We start from the raw sequence: 20,541 nt of genomic DNA on the forward strand, positions 1-20,541 counted from the left end.
CCCGGCCAAGGCCTCTGGCTAACCAGACTTCCAGGGCATTCAAGGGGAGTTCCCATGACCTCTGCTGCCTGCCGACCTTCCTGAGTATGAAGATATTACAGTATTGATCCCAGAACGCACAGGTTCCGGCCCCATTCATCACTGACCAGGCAGGGAAGCAGCAATTATCGGTACCATCGATTGTCCTCAGGCTGCAGGAGCTGGGCCCAGATACCCAGGACCCTCAGTAGCAGGGCATTGAGGGAGGGGGCAGGGGGTCAAAGGTCGAGGGAGCCCACGTACAGTGCACTTCAGAGGCTTGGGCACAGGACCCCACCCTCACCCCAGGGCAGGGGGTGGGGGATGGAGAAGCCCAGACACCCCGGGCAGCTTCACGTCTGTCCAGTGTGGTCAGTAGCCCAGCTGGCTGTGTCCAATCCCTTGAGGCCATGCGGATGTGTCCTGCCTGGCCACGCTGGCCCCTGTCCACATCGGAGGCAAGGACAGGCCCTGCCGCTTCTCCGTCCTGCCCTTCCCTCCCTGCCCCCACCCTCCCAGCCCTGCCCAGTGGAGGCCGCACAGCCCAGGTCCCTGTCCCCAAGAGCACATGGATGCATCAAGCATGCCCGGCTGGTCCCAGTCACGCAGGCCAGGAGCAGCGTGGCTGCCCTGTGCCTCCACCCTGGCCCCCTGCCCCTCCATCTGCCCACCCAACCTGGCCGGCCCTCTCCCCAGCCCCCGGCACCTGCCTCGCTGTCCACACTGCATCCTGGACAGACAGCACAGGCCATCTGCTTCCTGCCCCTCTCCTCGGCAACCTGTGGAAACAGGGTCACGCCCGCCACGGGCCCGCGGGGCTGAGCGCCCCACGGTGTGTACTAAGAGAAGGCCGAGGCTTCCGGCAAGAGGCGGGGAAGAAGGAGAGCCAGCCTTGCCTGCCGCCGTGCCCTGGCCCCAGAGCCCGGCTGGACGCCGCAGCCCTAAGCCTGGTCCAGGCCCAGGCTGCCCGCTGGCCCTCCGCGGGGCTGGCCTCCTGAGCCCCAGCTGGGCCTCTGCTTCTTCACCTGTACAGCAGGCCTGAGCACAGGAGTTCACCGCTGGTGGCAGCATGGCCCGGGACCGAGGCCTCCGGCCCAGAAGGCCCCCAAACCAGCAGGCGGTGGGACCTGGGACGGCCCACTGAAGGGGAGGCCGACGCCCTCCACTCAGGGTCCCTGTCCGCTCGGGGCCTGAGGCAGGGCAGACGTGCTGATGTGAGGGACCTGGGACTGCAGTGGACGTGGCAGAACCTGGGCTCCACCAGAAGCTGGGGCAAGGTGAGCAGAGGTCCCAGAGCCCGTCAGCCACCCAGGGCTGCAAGGAGACCTCCAGGCACAGTGTGCCCCCATGCCCTCTGCCCCAGAGGCCCAGAGCACCCACCTGCAGGGGAGGCTCCTCCCCATTGTGTCTCGCTGGCCATCAGGGTGGGTACAGGAGAGAGGAGGCTGCAGGCGTCCTTGGCTTGCAGGCCTGTGACTGGCCACAAGTTCCTTGGGAGCAGGTGCTTAGCTCATGGCTGCAGGCGGGGTGGCCTCCCGGAAGCTGAGGAGCACCAACCACACAGTGCAAGCTCCTGCTCTGCCACTTCCTGCTTCCTCCTCAGGCCTTGGCACACTCCAGCGCCCTCTGCTGCTCGCCAATCTCTGTGCTACTTGGCAGCCACAGACCAGGTAGGGGTGAGGTTGGCACAGCGCTGTCTGGGGGCCGCTCCCCACTCCCAGCCTCCACTCACCCACAGGGGACAATCTGAGGGGTGGACGCCCACCCGGGCAGCTCTGGAGGCTGCAGACTCCATCATGGAGTCGTGAGCCGCTGGGAGGGCATGGGTCTGCACACGGTCCCCTCACAGCCCGCTGTGGAGCCACCGGACGTGCGGTGAGATGCGGGCTCAGCCGGAGTCACGCACGCCTCGCGTGAGACCCGGCTCCCAGGCTGGGGGAGGGGAGGCCCCCACGGGGACCTGCAATCATCGGAATGCACTGCACCCGCTCCACAGGCCGCGGGCGGCGGACCCAAACGTGAGGCCGCACGCGTCCCGGCAGCCGTGAGACCGGCCCAGGCTGCAGATTGCACGCGGGTGACTGGGGGCTGCCGCGCGGGCCCGGCCAGGACAGCCCTGGGGAAGGGTCCCCAAAAGGGGGCAGAAAGGGGAGACCAGCAAAGAGATGGCGGTCCCTCCTCCCAGGCCTAGCTGACCCCTGCAGGCCCTAGCCCTGCTTTCTGCCTGGCAGGGCCTGACCCCTGACGCTGAGCTGCCCTGGTCATTGTAGACTGTCCTTTCCCCAGAGGCCTGCTCGGTGCTGGCCCAACTCAGCAAGCATTGACAGTGCAGGATGGGAGGAAGAGAGAGGCGAGAAGAAGGGGGAAGGGCAGAGGCAAGGCCTCCGGGAAGGACAAGGCTGAGGGACAGACTGTGCAGAGCAAGAAGCCGGCCACACCCACTGGGCCCGGCTGTGCTTGCCACACAAGGACATGGGTGACTGGGGACACAGGTCACAGGTGACCGGGACTGCCCCAGCTGACTGCAGCCATGCAAAGTCCAGCTGGAGCCAGAGGAGTCATGGCCAGGAACTGCTCTAGACACTGGCTTCAAGCTAGAGAGCTGCCATCCTGGAACAGGCCCTTTGGGCAGAGCTCTGTCCCCTGGGCAGACACTCTGCCCCCAATCAAGACCCCAGAGGGCCCGAAGCCACCAGGTTTGGGGAGGCTGTGGCTCCTGAGATGCTCCCAGGCCAACCACCATGGGCCAGCCCATGGGTCCTCCCCACACACAGGCCGACTCTGACTGGACAGCCGCCGTCTCTGTACAGCCTGAGGGTGCACCCCCCCGCCCCACCACCCCAGGGCTGAGAACCTCCACTTTCTTGTCCTAGCTCTCCACTGGATGTCACAGAAGAGGACAGGGACACTCGGAGCCCGGGGCAGCAAGCAGCCAGGCCCTCAGCACTGTGTCAGTTCATCACCATGCCACGGGCAGAGCGTCACTTTGTCCACACAAAGCTGCTCCAGGCTGCCGCGCTCCCCTCAGCTCCGGGGCCCCGGGGAAGAAGGGACCCGATCCTCCCCCCGAGAGGGAACGGCCTCCTCCACACACAGGGGTCAGGTGTCTCATCTTTGTGTATGAAGGGCAGCAGATTCGATTAGGCCGAGTCCTGCAACCCACTTAGAATTGATTTGGATATAAATAGATAGCATAAAACCCATCCTGGGCACACTGCAGGCCACCCCCCCACCCCGAGGTCATGCTGAAAGACGCGTGAAATTGTGGTCACTTTTAAATCCAATTAGAGCTGTGACTCCTGGCACAAGGCAGGCCCAGCCGAGGCACAACTCAGGATGGAGAGACAGCAGCCCTCATCCAGTCAGGATGGCCTCCTGTCCTTCCATCTGCCCATCCGCCATCGTCCATCCATCCATCCATCTACATGTGTATTGACCTACTCATCCCTTCTATCCAGCCCCATCCATTCACCCATGCCCATCTACATACCTGCCTATATGCCTCCCCTCCGTCTGTCTGCTTGTCTCCCTAGCCACGTGTCCATCCTTCCATCTGCAGGTCTGTGTCTTTGTAGACGATCTGTCTTCTTCCCACCGTGCACACTATTTGCTCTCCCCCTAGAAAACTTGGAGGGGTGGGGAGTTAATTATTCATCGCTGCCCCTGCCTTTGGACCCATTGATTTTGTTTCTGGTTCTCCCTTGGATCCGGTACACGGATTCTGGTTTGATAGCATTAAGTCTTTTGAATAATTAATATGGAAATTCAACCTGAGCAGAATGAGCAAATGTTACCTTCTGCTTAGGGGATGGAAAAAGAGAATTCCCCTAAGGCAGTTTCCCAAACCTGCTAATGTCACCCCAACACTTGAGAAGTGGCGTCTGCGCCTAGCAGGACGCTCCACCTGTCCCCTGGGAAGAGCACGTGTCCTGGATCCACCCAGAACTTCAGGCGCCAGGAGGCGGCGCCTGCTTGGAGGGAACAGGGTCCAGCCTGGCCTCGCTGCCGACGGCCAGAGCGCTCCACGCCTCCACGCCTCCATCGGCGACTTCTGACTGCCAGTTGCCCCACGTCTGTGGCCTCTCTGAAGAGCCGGGGGGAGGGGGGCAGGGGGTGTGGCAGTCTGCAGGGTGAACAGGACAGTCGTGAGGACAGGACACGGCCAGCGCATATGTGCTGTTATTCTTAGTTTGTCCCTTCCAGGAATTGCAGGCCACGCTGATTCTCCAAGGTCAAGAAAGACAGGAAAGCCAAATCAAGAGAGACTCTAGACTGAGGGAAGTGAAAAGCAGAGGCCTGGGTGTGAAGAAAGAGGCCAAGAGAGAGCTGGACATGCCACGGAGGAGGGACATGCCATGGGGGGAGGGAGGCCCCGCTGGGGTCGAAGGCCACAGGACACACTGACAGCTACTCCACAGCCCCGGCAGAGCCTCGGGCTGCACTAGGGCCCTGCCGGGTTGGGGCAGGCCCTGCCCCCTGCTGGTGGGCATTGCCACCCTCTGCCAGGACCTGAGCCTGGCTCAGCCCGGTGTCACCGATCTCAAATCCTTGGTCTCAAGGAGTCATTCTCAGCCCGAATGCGCTGCTAAGTTCTAGGCCCAAGCACAGCCAGGGGCTCCAGCCAGCCGTGGCGGCACACACCTGTGATCCAAGCACCTCCTTTCCCCTCTGTTGACAGAGACCTGCACAGGCCCAGAGCAGACAGACTGGAGTCCCGGGGTGGCTGAGTGCACCGTCCACCCTGTGAGGGGAGGGGGGGGCTGCCATGCCCGTTCTGCAGGAGCCAGGGCCAGGGGCGCAGGCCCAGGCTCTGTCTCCAGGCTGGCTCCTGTCCTCCTTCCTGCCCTGCCCTGCTCTGGCCTCGGCCCGCCCTGTGCGCGCAGCCTCCTCTGAGTGCACGCCTGGGCCTCTCTAGTGCCCCCCGGGCACGGCGCGCGCCTCCCGCTCTGCTTGCTGCTGGGGCGGCGGCCAGGGAGGGCCCGGCCGCTCCCGCTAGCTCAGGGGACTCCGTGGTTCTCACTGGCCCCTTGCTCTTCTACAGCTGGGCACTCACTCGCTCCACACACGCTGGCTGGGCGCCAGGCACTTGACGAGCCTCGCGGAGCAGCAGGCACAGCGCCCCGTCCTCGGCGTGTGCCATCCAAGTCCCAGCCCCGCGTTCCACGCCACACCGCTCCGCGTCTAGCATTCAAGACTGGCCGCCCTCCCCTTTATCCTGGACAGTGACCACACACACTGTGGGTGTCCCTCCCCCACCCCACCCCACCCTGGGTGGGGCTACGCACGGCCCCCTGGCCACTGGGAAGACGGGCAGCACCCACCTCCTGACAGCCACCGAGAGGACGCTGTCCCATGGGCGTGGGGCATGGTCAGCTCTGATGTCCTCCATGCTGGACACAGTGGGCTGACCAGGCGCAGCAGCCCCAAGTCCCTGCTCTTGGCCTTGTCCCACACCAGTGTGCCAGAGAGCTGCTCCCCTTCCCCCTGCTCCCCCTCCCTCCCTCTGCTCTCCCTCCCCTCCTCCTGTTCCCCCTGCTCCCCCTCCCCTCCCCTCTGCTCCCCCTCCCCTCCCCCTCCTCTCCCTCCTCCTCCCCCCACACCTCCTGTATATTTCGTGTTTATAAAAAGGTCTTCCACTTCCATTTCTGTGACCTCACGGGACCACGAGTTCCACGTAGCCTGTTCTCCCATGTACCCGGCAATAAGCCTGAGCCAGGGTAAACGTGGAGCGCCTGAAGGGTTGTGGGCCATCCACGTGGCTCAGGAGGCCATGGGGAGGGGGCAGGATGGGGTCAGCAGATTCCTAGAGCTCAGTCCCCAGGGAGGGGATGCAGGGCCCTGCAGCCAGGCGGAGTCTCCCGTGAGGACTCTTCCGTGAGGGCGCTTCCCCTGCCACACCTCACCCGGGAGGCTGGCCTTGTGACTGCCGGCTTCCCAGGACTGAGTAAGCGCAGGACAGCCCCCCCCCCCCATGCTGGGGTCGACTCCCGGACCTCGGAGCTCCATGTGGGCAGGGCCGGCTGCTCCTGCAAAACCAAGCGAGACCACTCCCCTCCCTCCTGGCTTTGGGGCTCTGGCTGGCCTAGAGATCCTTGGGGCGCAGGCTCGTGGCCCAGCTGAGCTCCACTGTCCTCCGGCCTTCTCTGCCCTCCAACACAAGTCTCTGAATCTGCATCTCCTTTCTAGAGGAACGTCGGTCCTTGGGTGAGGGTGACCCTATGCGGTATGACCTCATCTTGACGCAATTGTCCCTGCAGAGACTATTTGCAGAAGACTGCATTCCCTGAAGCCAGGAGCCAGGGCTTGGACCCCCTTAAGGAGATGTGATCCAAGCTGGAAACCTGCTTTAGAGATGGAGCTCTGAGGTCGGTGCCCAGGGCTGCGCGCTGGGGCCGAGGCAGCGCCTGGCAAACCCCGGCCTGGCCGGCCCACACCCCACCTGAGCCCCAGCCTTAGGGCATCCTCACACATGCAGCTCTGCCGGAGGCCAGGCGACAGCCCCCACTGGACACCCTGTACTGCTGCTCCCACCAGACACCCTAGGTTTCCAGGTGAGAGGGACTGGCGGGGCCCTGGGGAGGGGCAGTGGGGGGGAAGGCTGGAGAGGGGTCTGGGCCCAGATCCCCTGGGCTCTCCACATGACTGCTGGGATGTGAGCTGCTTTCGCTGAGAGGTGGGCCTGGAATCCGGATGGATCCCCGCAGGTCTGAGAGGGCCAGTCCCAGGGGCCAGTCCCGGGCTGTGCTAAGATCTTCCATTGAAGAGCTGGTGGGGCAGGCTCGGAACTCTGCCCCGGCTCCGCTCAGGCCACTACTTCTTGGGCTAACATGACACGCACGCATGGGGTTTTAATTGTCATTGGCTATTCCCCTTTCTGCATAAAAATGATTAGAAATGTCTGTGGAGAGATGACCCGGTGTTAATCGCTGAGATTTCCACACATTTGTGATGCCACAGAGCCTCGTGACCAAGTCAGAATCAGAGCCGTCACCCGGCCTGTGTCCACAGGTGCGGGAACAGGGCCCCGACGGCACAGCCCGAGGTGCAGCCAGGGTAGGCTGGCGTCGGTGCCCCCTCACCCAGTGCCATCCACACACCACGGGCTTCCTAGCCGAGGCCACGACCCCAGGCGACCCGCATCTCCCCGCCGCCCCTCAGGGGCGTCTGCAGGCCCTGTCTGGACGACCTTGTGTCCCAGCACCCAGTCATCGCGACCCTGGGGCTTCAGCGGGCATTCCCCTCCCCCCACCCAATCTGAGTCTAGCCCGGCTGACACGGTGACAGCGCGGCTCCCGCCCCAGAAATCAAAGCCGTGCTGCTGAAATACGAGCAGTCCCCGAAATAAATTGTGTGGTTGCACATGAAATACAGCGGCCAGCGCACGGCTCGCACGGCCTGCCGTCTTATCTCTATCACTCATCCGAAGCCGGGCGTCCTGATTCTGACTTCAGTTGGTGGAACGCACAGGGGAGGGGCTGAGGACCCGCACAGAAGGAGCGCCGTTCATCACGGCCGAGGACCTTGGCAGTGATTTATTGGAGGGTTCCTCCTACCTCTGAGATATATCCTACTGGACTGGGGTGCCCCAAGGGGGAGGGTACACTGAGTGACCTGAAATCCTGGTGGAGTTGCGATGGCATGGTGTTACCCACCCCCAGTGCACACACATGCACACACGTATACACACATGCACACTCACAACTGGAGCTGGAAGTTGGCTTCTGCCTAGAGAGCAACAAACAAGAACAGCTGCTTAGGGAAAAGGGGTAGAGTCCAGACGTCAATCACAGTCCGCCTGCACCTTCACGTGTGCACCACCACACGTGTGCCAGTGTGTGACACACGTGTGCAAATGAGTGCATGCCCGTGTAGACCATGAACACACATGCACAGATATGAATGTGTCTACATTTGTGCACAGTGCAAGTGAGCAGGTGTATCACCAATATGTGCCTGAATGAACACACATATACCAAATACGTGTGCAACACATACATAGCCTGCACCCACTGCCGACTCCACACCTCCCAAAGATTCACACACACACACATGCTGATGCATATTAATGTGCACATAAGCAGTGTGTGCACTCCACATACCTGCACACAAGATGACCACGCGAGCATGCCTGCACACAGCACACATGCACCACACAAGAAGATGCATGTGTTGGTGCCATGCACGCACACACATGTGAATGTATACACAGGCACACACATGCTCACATTCACGTCTAGTTAGTGAAGAAGTAAATGCCTCAAGCTGGGAATGGCACAGTGGTGAGCATTTACTTGTGAAACATACCAAGGGTTGGTCCCCAGACAGACAGACAGACAGACACACACACCTTTGAGCCTGGCCCCCACTCACCATGTGAACTTGCTTGGCATCTGGTCAATGGTAAGCACTCACTGATACCCCTTTGCACTAGGATCATGGTTGGTCCAACATGTGGCATGCATGTGGCACTGAGCACACATGCAGGGCTGACCACATGCCAAGCACATGTGAAGCACACAGCATGCATGTCGCACAGGTGAGAGCACATGCGGAGACACATGCTTCCGGCATTGAGGCTAGTGCAGCACACACACAGTGTTTGTGCAAGGGTCAGGGCAGGTGCCCTGGGACCTTTGACCTCGTGCAAGAGTACCACAGGCCCACTGCTGCCCAGCACACTCACCCTCAGGCAGAGGACGTGGTCCGGGAACTACGGCCACTCCCACAGCCCTGCTGGCCGTGGCCCCGGGCCTCGGTTCAGCTGGGGACAGGGACAGAGCCTCCAGGCTGCCTCGCTCCGGGTGGCATCAAGAGGAGCCAGCAGCCGCGTTGCCAGTGTTAGCGGAACCAGGAAGCTGGCTCCTGAGCCAGCTCATTTTTCTGAGCCCAGAAGCTCCCGGCCAGCCGGGTGGGGAGTTGTCAGGGGTTATGAATGGCTCTCTCCTGGAACAAGCAGGGCCCTGGGAAAGATGTGTTAAAATGTGCGGCATGGGGGTTTATTTATCTATTTATGTCCTGCCTTGTTCAAAAAGGATTTAAGGCAGCTTATGAAGATACATAAAGTGGAACAAAGAAATGGCAGTGAGGAGGGGAGGCAGGGTGCCCTGGGGCGGGCACCGCCGGGAGACAGGCCGCAGCCCCGCGGGCCACAGTGCCACCGAGACTCACTCGGCCTCTCTGGGCTGGGCCCTGCCGCCCGTGCTACCCCGAGGGGCCTTTGGGTCTTCAGGGGTACTGATCCCGCCACACTGAGGTCTGACCTGTCTCTGCGGGCCACACTGCACGTGCGCGCGCACACACACACACACACACGCACACACACACATGCACACATGCACACCACTGAAGGCAACCTCCCGAGTGGGGACTGGGCGTGGCCTGCTATGGTGCAGTCCCACCTAGCCCGGCTGGGAGGGTGGCCTGGAGCGGTAACCTGCAGGGAGCCCCTCCCCGGGGAGGTCCTCTGCAGAGCACTCCCCCCCCCAAAAACCCCATACCACCAGGCCGCCCCAGCCACACCGCCTGCAGGGTTCTAGAGGCTCAGACTGCTCCTGGGCCTGGTACACTGCCCTTCCCATGTAGATCTTCTCACTCTACTCCAAGTGCTCATTGTCCCTCTTACTGTGGCAGGACCCCACTCCCCAAAAATGTTCACCGCCCGCACCCCAGAACCTCAAAAGGAGGCATTACTCAGAAAAGGTCTTTACAGATGGAATCAGGATCCGGAGGTCAGAGCCTCAGAAACTTATCAGGGTCCTAGATCCCACGGCGGTGGCGTTGTAAGATGTGGGAGAGGGGAGGACACAGAGACTGAGGGAAGAGGCTTTGGAGACGGCAGCAGAGGCTGGAGGGTGCGGCCAGCCAAGGACCCCACCTCCCGAGTGGCCAGGAGCCAGGGGAGGCTTCCAGGAGGGCTGGGCCCACCGACACCTTGACCCCAGCCTCACAGCTGGAGGAGAATAAGTTCCTGTAGCTTTAACTCTGCCAACAACATGCTAGGCAGCCTCAGGCAGCGCTGTGCCAGCTTAGCCCATTGTTTACGAGCTGTGATAATAAGATTCATCGACACCAGCCATGCCCCAGAGGGCACAGAGCCACCACGGGCCATGCTGGGCTCCCAAGCCCCCCTCCCCCCACACACACCAGCCCCGCCCCCGCCGGCCCATACACCGCCTTCCTCCTGTTCCACCTCATTCTGTACCATGTGCGCTCAGTGGGTGGCAGGATCTGTGGTCCTAACTCAGAGTCCCCAGTGGATTCTTGGTCTCTTCTGTGCCACTGTGGCTTTTGTCTGTGGCCCTCGGGGCCCAGGGTCACTGAGGGGTGTGTGTGTGTGTGTGTGTGTGTGTGTGTGTGTGTGTGTGTGTGTCTGTCTGTCTGTCTGTCTGTCTGTCTGTCTGTCTATGTGTATGTGCCAATCATGGAGCTTGAACTCAGGGCTTGGGTGCTGGCCCTTATTTTTTTCATTCAAGGCTGGTGCTTTACCTCTTGGGCCACAGCTCCACTTCCAGCTTTGTGTGTGTGATTGATTGGAGCGAAGGGTCTTATGGACTTTACCACTTGGGCTGGCTTCAAACTGTGATCCGCAGATCTCAGCCTGCTGCGTAGCTAAGGTTACAGGGATGAGCCCCTGGTTTCTTTCTCTTTCTTTACACCCCCCTCCCTTTCTTCTAAGCACAGCAGTCCCCAGTGTGGGTGTAGAAGCAACAGACGAACCAGAGAATGAGTGGCCATGTCATCACCGGACGGGGCCCAGCGAACACTCAGCGGGAGTCCTGACCGTCCATCCGCAGACCACCAGGGTCCGAGCTCAGCCTCCTGCTCCCAGCCGGCACACAGCTGCGGCAGCGTGAGCTGGACCCACCGGGAAGAGCCGTGAGGATTACCAGGCCTCTGCACAAAGCAATTTCTAAGCCCTTTCAAATCCTTCCTGGAACAAGGTGGAGTGTAAATAAACACGTCCAGTGCAATTTCTATCTCCCCTCCCCCAGCTGAGGGCCTCTCAAGCACCCTGGTCGCCTCTCGCCTGCAGCTCCCGGTGCACAGGAGGGGATGGCTGGTGGCAGCGGGTGTGGCTCCCGGTGCACAGGAGGGGATGGCTGGTGGCAGCGGGTGTGGCTGTGACAGTGGCCTTGTGGCCAGCAGGTGGGGGGGGCAGGGGAGCTGTGAACGGCTGTGGACGAGTCTCAAAGGGCTGCCTGGGATGAAGGACCATGCACTGCAGCCAGCAACACAGTTTTATTCTCTCCTGGTCCAGCAAAACGATCAGGAGGCCGAGCCAGCTTTCTGTGCATCTCCTTGACCTCCCCCTGGTCACCTGAAGCCAGCAGATGTGTTTCCCAGCATGCAAGGGGGCCGTGGGCAGTCAGGCCGCCGCTCAGACAGAAGCACCCGCAGACGGCAGAGAATGGCTGGGGCTGTGGTTACTGACGGCTCCTGGGGGGAGCGGGGCGGGGGGGAGGCGGGGAGGAGGGGGTTGCTGGGTCTCACGACTGTCCTGGGGCTGCAGACCTTCCAGGAGGAGCGCGTGGCCCTCGATCCGTCCAGGCAGAGGCACATGAGCCCCCTTCCCACCTGACGGCTGGCAGGCCAAGGCTGCCCCTCCTCTGCCTGGCACTGGGAGCTGCGGCTCACAGTGGCTCTGCCCCAGACCCTGGGTGGGGTGCCATCTCTGTCAGTCCCTGTCATTTCCCAGCCCCGGGTCCTGCTTAGGGCCTCAGGCCTGTAGTGCCCCCATGGGTGAGGATGGCAGGCCCTGGGCAGGGAGGGCTGGGTGGGGCAAGCTGGACGGGGTGAGGATGGCAGGCTGGGCGGGGCAGGCTGGGCGGGGTGAGGATGGCAGGCTGGGCGGGGCAGGCCCTGGGCAGGGCAGGCTGGGCGGGGTGAGGATGGCAGGCTGGGCGGGGCGGGCTGGGTGGGGCCCCTTTCCATGCCCACCTCTAGCAGGAGCCACCAGCCATCCAGCTCCAGGAACACCACGAGGGGTGCTAGAGGGGAAGTCGGTGAACGAACGGGTCTGTGCACTGCTGGCGGAGGGGACAACAGACCCGACCCCCCCCCCCCCCGTGGGCCCCATGGGCCCCTTGCCACGCTGGACACCGTCCAGACACCAGTCTGTCCAGCCCATCCATCAGCGTGACAGGGCACTGATTCAGTCTGGATTGGATTGACCTGCGGGGTGGAGGGGCTGGCAGCAGGGGGAGGGGGGGCAGCAGGAGGGACTTGGGTGGAGGGGCCTCAGGACCCCGCTCCAAGCTCCACACTGGCCTGTCCACCGGACATCACGGGGTGACCACTCCCTGTTGGAGGCAGCCTGGGAGCGACCCTGAGCCGCAGCCTAGACACTAGGACAGGTCTAGGCCGGAGCCATCAGACGGCAAGAGCACACCACCACAGCGAGGCCTGGGGCCTTGGGCAGCTCCTACCTCGCCTGTGCCTCAGTGTCCCCGACTCCACCTGGTACCACCTCACTGTGATGCTCTGGGACAGACTGAGGAGGAGGCCCCGGGCACTGCGGCTGTCCTGGTGAGGGAGGCAGAACTCAAGGATCATAGCTCACGGTCAGCCCAGGCACACAGACCCCATCCCAACCGATAAAAGGTGGGCGTGGTGTGTGCTGTCATCTCAGCTACTCAGGAAGCATAAATGAGATTGTGGTCAAGGCCCGCCTGGGCAAAACCAAGACCCGCCCCCCCTTGAAAACTGAAGGAATGAGGGCTAGAGGCGTGGCTGAAACGAAGCCGTGCAGAGCAAGCCACGCCAGCCAGGCCCTGTGTTCAAACCCCAGGACCGTCACAAAAGCCAGAGAAGCCCCTGGAGAACACTAAGCAGGGAAAGCACCGCGCACTTCCTCGGGAGCGTGTGGAGCTGCAGCCGTGGGCGGGGCTCAGGGAGAGCAGGGAGAGCACCGTGATCCTGTGAGGCCCTCGGGGGTCAGGTTTTCTCCCCGTTACGAGGGGCCTGCGCAGGCCCAGAAGGCTGAAGAAGCAATCCGTGCTCCTGCCACAGTGCTGCAAGTCCTCACACTTTGATTCCCCGTGTCCAGGCCTGCAGGGACGCTGGGTATCCCACTGTGCCCTCAGTGCACTCTGCCCTGTGACTCCCAGTGGCCCCTCCTCTCACAGCAGCCCACAGAAGTCAGGCACAGTTCAGCCCAGAGCACAGACCAGCCCAGGGAAGGAATGGAGCATCGGGTCCCAGCAGCCGTCCACCCCTGGGCAGCAGGGCTGGAGCCCAGATTCACGTCATGGCTCCAAGATGAGCAGGACTCCTCAGGGCCAGTCTTGCAACTCTGCCGTGTCCTTGTGGCCAGTGGTCTGGCGGGATCTGTGTCACCCCTGGCCAAGACCCATGACCCATGACCCATCCTCCTGACCCATCCTCCAGCCCAGGCGAAGAGCATTGCCCGTCTCCCTGCCCTGTGCTCCGCCGGGTGCGGCCTGGGGGCTGGGACAGAGGGTCCTTCCTGCCCATACGCAGCACCAGAAGGTACTTCATGGTTTTAGAAAATGCAGCACAGAGCACTGTTCACAATAGCTAGGATATGGAAACAACCCAGATGCCCCACCACAGATGAATGGATCCAAAAATTGTGGTATCTATACACAATGGAATATTATGCAGCCATTAGAAAGGATAAAATAATGGCATTTGCAGGGAAATGGATGGAGCTAGAAGAAATCGTGTTGAGCGAGGTAAGCCAAGAGCAAAGAGACAAACTGTACATGGTCTCCCTGATAAGTGAATGTTAAATCCAAATGTTAGGTGATATGACAAAATTAACAGAACTTAAGAAACAAAGAACTCCCACTCATCTGGTCGAACCACTACTAAATATCCCATGCTGCTGATCACATGTATGGTGTATATGTGTACACCGTTATATGTTATAGACTGTGATAGACAATTTGCTCCAGGAAAGTTAGAATGAACTTGTGACTTTAAATGAGCATCACTATTCCACAATACTGTGAAATTTGGGAAATTATGTAATCACTTAATCACAATTTAAAAAAAAAAAAGGAACCTCGGGGAAGGTAGGGAGGGGGAAGGGATGGTTGGGGGAAAACAACGGAGGGGGTAACAATGCTCAAGAGGAAGTGTACTCATTACCTCACTCATGTAACTGTAACCCTCTGTATAGTATCTTTTCAATAAAAAAGTTAAAAAGAAAAGAAAAGAAAGAAAATGCAGCACAGGAGAAAGAAGGAAGCAGAGCAGGTCAGCCTCACTCCCAATGCCCTGGGGCACTTTCCTGGGCACATCCCAACTGTGGAGGCACGGAGCTGAGTTCCTGTGCATCTGGGACCCGGGCCTGTGTGTGTGTTTACGTGTGGCTGACCACACGGACAGCCCGAGACACAGCTCCAGTCACCCTCTCAGACTCCTTCCTGAGTCTCTGACTCAGAGGCAAGCAAACCATCCTGACTCCCTGAGCTCAGTGCCCGGTCACTGATCACCAGATCAGGGGACCAGGGACAGCAGGGGCTGCAAGAACAGAGAGGGAATCAGCCATCTTGATGACCTGAGGTGTCAGGCCCTGAGCGGCCATGCTGTGCAGGGTCAGGGTGCTGTCCAGGCCCTACTGCATCTGGAAAGCAAATTCCCAGGGTGTTCCCACCCTGCCCCTCCAGCCACGCAGGTTCTAACGGAGCCCTGGTGGGGGGAAGGACCTCTTCACATGTTCATTTTTGTGATTTTTCCAACCCCCCATCCCCTTCGAGGTGGCGTGGCCGTGTCTCATTAGCAGCGCATCGGAACACTTTGAGAAAGGCACGGCCACGTGGCTGGGGCAGATGTGATGGTTCGATGCATTCCCAGCTCCGGTTTGGAGGCCGGGTCTGGCTGGACAGTCCTGCCCTGTCGGCAGTCTCCTCCACGGCCACTGCGGGCGACTTCCATCGCGGTGTCACCAGAGCCACGCAGCCCCGACGCGTCTTGTTTTGTCGCCAAGCAGGCAACGTTCAGCGAAGTTGACATTTGTGATAATATATTATGTCAGGTGAAATAGGCAAGAAGTTAATTAAAGTCAGGGAGTTAATTAATGAGATCCAGTGCACATTCACCATCATTACCTCATCGGAGAAGAGTAATTAAAGCGGCGTTGCCCGTGTCTCTGTGTTCTCCTAGGTGATGTGTTGACACCGTGCGGGAGTCGCGCGTGGTGGAGAGGCTGTCCCCGCCACTCGCAGCTGGGACAGGTGGCTGGAGCTGCCGTGGGGGCGGGCTCCGGAGGCAGCGTGAGACAGGAGGGCGGGCGAGGCGGGGCTGGCTGCGCCAGGTTGCCCTCCGCTGGGCAAGCCACTGGGGCCGGGGGGTCTGGCCAGCACGTGTAAGATCGCCTTTGCGCCCCAGGTGGCCAGTGTGGTCACTTAGAGGACAAGTAGGCTTAGCTGTGTGCCCAGGACAGCCTGCCCACCCACTTTCCTACACATGTGGCCACGTGCCAGGGGCTCCGGGAGCCAGGTGGGTCTGTCTCTCAGCTCCCTGCGGTGCCCCGTCAGGCTTGGCACAAGTGCTAAGGCTCTGGGCAGCCTGGCCAGTGGATAGACGCTGCCCACAGCCGCTGAGCCTTGAGATGAGAGCTGGGTTTGGGCCGCACTGGAGCGTGGGCTCTGGGGTGTGTGCGGCTGCAGCCGAGGGCCACCCCGGGTGGGAGGGGAGCCGGGAGCTGGAACTGGGGTGAGACTGAGGAGCCAAGGCCCGGGGAGGGGCTGGACACGGGCCTTCTCCTGTGGTCTGAGAGAGCCATGGAAGGTTCTGGAGCAGGCCTGTGGCCTCTGCAGCTATCTGTGTATAGCAGCAGTTTCCAAGAGTGAGTGTGGAGCTTGCCTACAACGAGACACAGCCTCTGGGGGGCGGCACTCCATCCTGGCCATGATGGTGGACGTCCCACCATCCCACAGGGTGCCGTGACCCGTGGGGCCCAGCGTCGCTCAGCGCCCGTGGGCCTGGGGACTGGGGCTGGCGTCAGTGGGGCACAGTGGCCTGAGCAGCCCCACAGGGAGTGGACAGCCTCCGCAGCAGGCGGGGACAGGCGGCCCAGAGACAGAGGAAGCTCCCCGAGGGCCGACCAAGCTGACGGACACCCGCCCAGGCCTGCAGACGGCCATGGGGCAGGCAGCATGGCCGGAGACAAGCCTGTGAGGAAGGGGGAGGAGGAGCGGGAGGGCAGCGGGCCTGGGAGGGCTGCCGTGCTGGGTGTGCGCTCTCCCGGTGGGCTGTAGGACAGGGGCAGGCCAGCAGGGGTGTCCTGAGGTCTGGAGAAGGGGGCTGGGCTGCCAGGACAGTGGGCAGAAGGAAGCAGCAAGATTAGACACACTGAAAGGCTGGGCATCAGGGCCCGGTGTCCAGCATCTCTGGAGAGCAGCAGGGGCTCGAGGGGCCCCTGGACCCTGCTCCCCCCTCTCCCACCGGGCCCATAGCCTCCATGTTAGGTTGGGTTAAGGGGCCTTGGGCAGAGGGCCCAGACTCAAAGGGGCTCCACGCCCACCTCTGTGGACAGGCACCACGCAGGGCAGCACAATGCCGGGCGCCCATCCAGTGCCCACCCCAGCCAGACGCGGCCTCACATGTGGCGATGTCTGCTTGGCAGGCAGGAGCCGTCAGCACCTGCCGCGTGGCCCATCAGCACTATCGGTGCTAACCCTGGGCTGGCGTGCCTGGTGCAGGCTCCACGCTGGACCAGACTCCCAGCCCACACCAGGAGCTGTGCAGCCCAGGCGCTGTGTGCGGACCCCCCGGGGTGCCTCCCGCAGCAGACAAAGCTCCCTGAGTCCTTGCCTGCCATTCTAGCAGGAGTACTTGAGACCGGAGAGACCCGTGGCTCCCAGGCAGGCGACAGGCCTGAGCCTGGACAGGCCCTGTCACAGGTCCCAGGAGGGCTCCGTCTACCCGCTGTGGGTCCCTGCACCTCCCACCAGCGCCAGACACAGTGTTAGGCTGAGAACTCAGCAAATGCCACGGACTGACCCGGACGGGTTTGGCTAGGAAAGCGGAAGTCGCGGGGGACCGGGCTGTGTTCTCTGCAGATAATGGTGCCGGGCAGAGAGTGGCCTGAGGCTCTGGGTTTGCTCCATAAAAACAAAGTGCTGACGGTTCTGCATAATTAACAATATCTGGTAATTAGAGCTTGAACTGCTTGAACTCAAAAATAGCAGCAGATGTGCATGTGTACACACGCGTGTTCACACACACACACACACACGTCTGAAGGCGAGGGCTGGGTGCTCCTGGCCAGACAACCTCAGAGGCCCAGGAAGCCCCTTGAGAAAGGAAAGCAGCTCTGGCCGGTGTGTGAGGAAGGGAGGGGGACTATAAAGGTTGAGATGCAGGCATGAATCAGACCGTGCAGAGGTCCCGTGTCACCACACAGAGGAAGCTGCCGGGCCAGGACAGCATCCAGCAGCAGTGAGCGCCCAGCACTGCTGGGAACTCTCTGGGCTGTGCTTGGATCCGTGGGAGAGAGCTGAGGGGCAGGAGCCGAGTCCTGCGGGGCAGGTGGCGGGAGGATTCCTCGGTCTGGCTTCCCGGCAGGTGCAGGAGCCCGTGGCTGCTCTGCTCGGGGGGTCTGGCCCGCACACAGGACTCCCAGACATAGGGCTTACTGCCAGCCACGAAAACGATTTGAAACTCTCCTGGTACGGCGCACGGGGCAGTGTGGCCCAGTCACGCGCGCTCTTCGCTGCTCTGGACCTCGAGCATGGCCGGACGCGCTGTCTGTCTAAGCGTGACCACGGCTAGAATGAAGCAAGCTGGTGCCAATGGGCCTGGGCACTGCGACTCTGTAGCAGCAGCTCTTTGCAGAAATCACAGAGGAAGCCTGTGAGGCCCGGCCCTTCTAGCAAAGGACAGAAGTAGAGAGGAGGACCCGCCACGCCTGCCACAGCCTGCCTGGGACGCCAGGTCCTGAAAGGGGCATCCGCAGGCCAGAAAGGGTCTCGAGGCTGCAGCCCCTCTGCCATCTCTGCCGGGTACAGCAGCCCCTCCCTCTGGGACAGGCAGAGAGGTGCCGGGAGCTGTCAGGGCCAGGCCCCTGCCTGGGCTGAGGGCTCACACCAGGTCTGAGCCCCACCAGGCCCGGGACATGAACGCCGTGTCCTGATTTTACAGGGGAAGCGGCTGCGGCTCCCGGGGCAGCGAGAGGCCTGCGCTCTCTGAGATGACCCCCACCCCAGCCTTTCCTGTGGCTCTGGCCGTAGCCTGGACCTGGCTTCGCTCCCCGGTCCCCCAGGAGCACCTTTCCCGTACGTCCAGACGGCACCGGAGAGCCCGGCTACCATGCATTGACCACACGTGGGCAAACCGGGGATGCCCAGAAGCCGGGCAGCCACAGCCTGCCGGCCTCCCCATGGATGGGGACAGGATGTACCCTGCTGGCTCTGCCTCTCCCGGGCCTCTAAGATAGCAAGGCCCCCACAAAGCCGGGACGCAGAAGGCAGGAGGGGGCCCCTCTGGCTCAGCCTTCAGCCCTTCTCTGAGCAGGAGAGTGAGAGAGGGGCTCTGCCCTACCTTCCAGTCTTGGCAGGAGAGCTGTGGGGTACAGGCCAGCTCCACCACCCCTCTGCCACATGGGGATTCCCGTGGAGGTGAGGGGCTGCTGGCCGCTGGCTCAGCAACTGGAAACCCCAGAGGAACAGAGAGTCTCCCCCAAGTCCCAGCAGAATGCTCCACAGGGAACCATGGGCTTGGTGGGACAGGGAGACCCTGAGGGCCATACCTTCCCAGTGGTGGGCGAGGGCCCTGTCCTGGGCCTGGAGGAAATGGGGTCTCACACGGGTACCACAGAGCAGCGCAGGACAGATGAGAGAGGCTGGGTGGTGATGCCCGCAGGCCATCACAGCGGTGCCGAGGGCGAACTCGGGAAAGCTTCCACGACCCGGAGATGGTGACGCAGGACGGGCTTCCCACCGAGCAGAGGCGCCTGGGGTGAGCACCTGGCCTGTCCCCGCCTCCCCACGGCCACCGCCCCCGGCCGACCTCACCAGAGACGGGATGGCACATTCCAGAGGTCAGCCTCCCCAGACACAGGGATGGCGGACAGCCGACCCAAAGGCCAAGACAGAGACACCCAAGCCTAGCACGGCGACGGTGCTGTGGTAACCATGGTGACGGGTCAGTAACCACAGTGATGATGGCCACAGTGACCACCATGGTGGTGGCAGTCATGCTGACACAGGTAACTGTAACCTTAGGGATGGTGAGGCAGTCTTCATGGTACTGATGATGGTGAAAGTGGTAGCCATGGTGATACAGTGATGGGTGGTAGTGACGGGAGAGGTGGTCACCATGGTGATGGAGTGATGGCAGTGGGAGTCACCGTGATGGAGGTGTTACCAGGGTCAGTGATTTTCTTGGCATGGGATACAGTGTCCTGCCATTACCCAAAAGCAAGAGAGCCCTCTCCTGCCCTCCCTGAGGTCCTCCCCTGCCCTCTGTCCTCCCTGAGATGCTCAGGCCACACTAAACAGCTTCTCAGCACAGCCTTGCCTTCTCAAGATCCTTCTTCAGAAGCTTGCTGGCAGACCTGGGTCTCCACTTCCATCTACCTTGGTCACCCCCAAGCCAGGCCAGCAGGAGGCACTGGTGCAGAAGAGGAGAGCCAGGAAAGAGCAGCCTGGCTCCTCACTCAGGAGGCCCCTCCTCTCCCCCAGGAGAACCGTCCTTTCCCCTAGATCCTCCAAGCTGTAATCTGGAGGCTGCTTAATTAGAGCCAATTTGTTCTGGATCCAAACAGTGTTTACTGTCAGACACAGGCAGTTGGGGGACAGTGGTAAATACCCCCGCAGGCTCCCAAGAGGGGTGAAGGGGAGACCCCGGGGACCCAGGACCCTCTGGCTCCTTAGGCTGCTGCTGTCACATAAGCAAGTCCAAGACCTTACACCACACCCCTAACTAGGAGGGCCCTAGGCCAGTCCCCTACTGCCAGACCCTCAGTTTCCCCATACCCTAAAGGGATTGCCAAGGCCAGGATGCACACCTGTGGGGTGTCATTGCTCTCATAGGGATGCTAAAGGCTGGGGGGGCGGCAGGGATCAGGGCTCTGCCCTTTCTTTGGCCTGAATCAGTTTGTGACCTGACAAAGATCTCTCTATATCCATCCTCCACTCACTCACTAAACATCTACCCCATATTGATCCTGGACCTGCTGCATGTGAAGGCTGAAGATACCCCATAATTTGGGCAGAGCCTTGGCTCAAGGCCCCAGGAGGAAGGAGATTCCACTACGGCAGGGTCAAGTTGGACCCTTGGGGTCACTTGTCTTGAGAGAAAGCCCAGGAGATAGATGGTCCACGGGGTTCTCAGGACGTCAGGGTGATCCGCAGGGTTCTCGGAACATCAGCATGATCTGTGGGGTTCTAGGGTCATCAGGGTGGTCTATGGAGTTTGTAGGACATCAGGGTGGTCCGCAGGGTTCTCAGGATGTCAGGGTGGTCCATGGGTCTCTCGGTTCATCAGGGTGGCCCATGGGGTTCTCGGGTCGTCAGGGTGATCCGCGGGGTTCTCGGGTCGTAAGGGTGGTCC

General features: G+C 61.4%; 1 long non-coding RNA gene across 1 annotated transcript; it reads right to left on the minus strand.

The window, feature by feature from the left end:
* Window positions 1-733: 733 nt before the first annotated feature.
* Window positions 734-3,877, minus strand: LOC138806359 (uncharacterized). Its single transcript, XR_011365820.1, has 3 exons — window positions 3,813-3,877; window positions 3,509-3,644; window positions 734-1,560 (listed from the first exon to the last, which is right to left on the minus strand). It is a non-coding gene; the product is annotated as an uncharacterized lncRNA (long non-coding RNA).
* Between the last annotated feature and the right edge of the window lie 16,664 nt (window positions 3,878-20,541).

This window comes from Dipodomys merriami, unplaced genomic scaffold (assembly GCF_024711535.1).
Source record: "Dipodomys merriami isolate MVZ:Mamm:240054 unplaced genomic scaffold, mDipMer1.0.p SCAF_4, whole genome shotgun sequence".
Taxonomy (NCBI): domain Eukaryota; kingdom Metazoa; phylum Chordata; class Mammalia; order Rodentia; family Heteromyidae; genus Dipodomys; species Dipodomys merriami.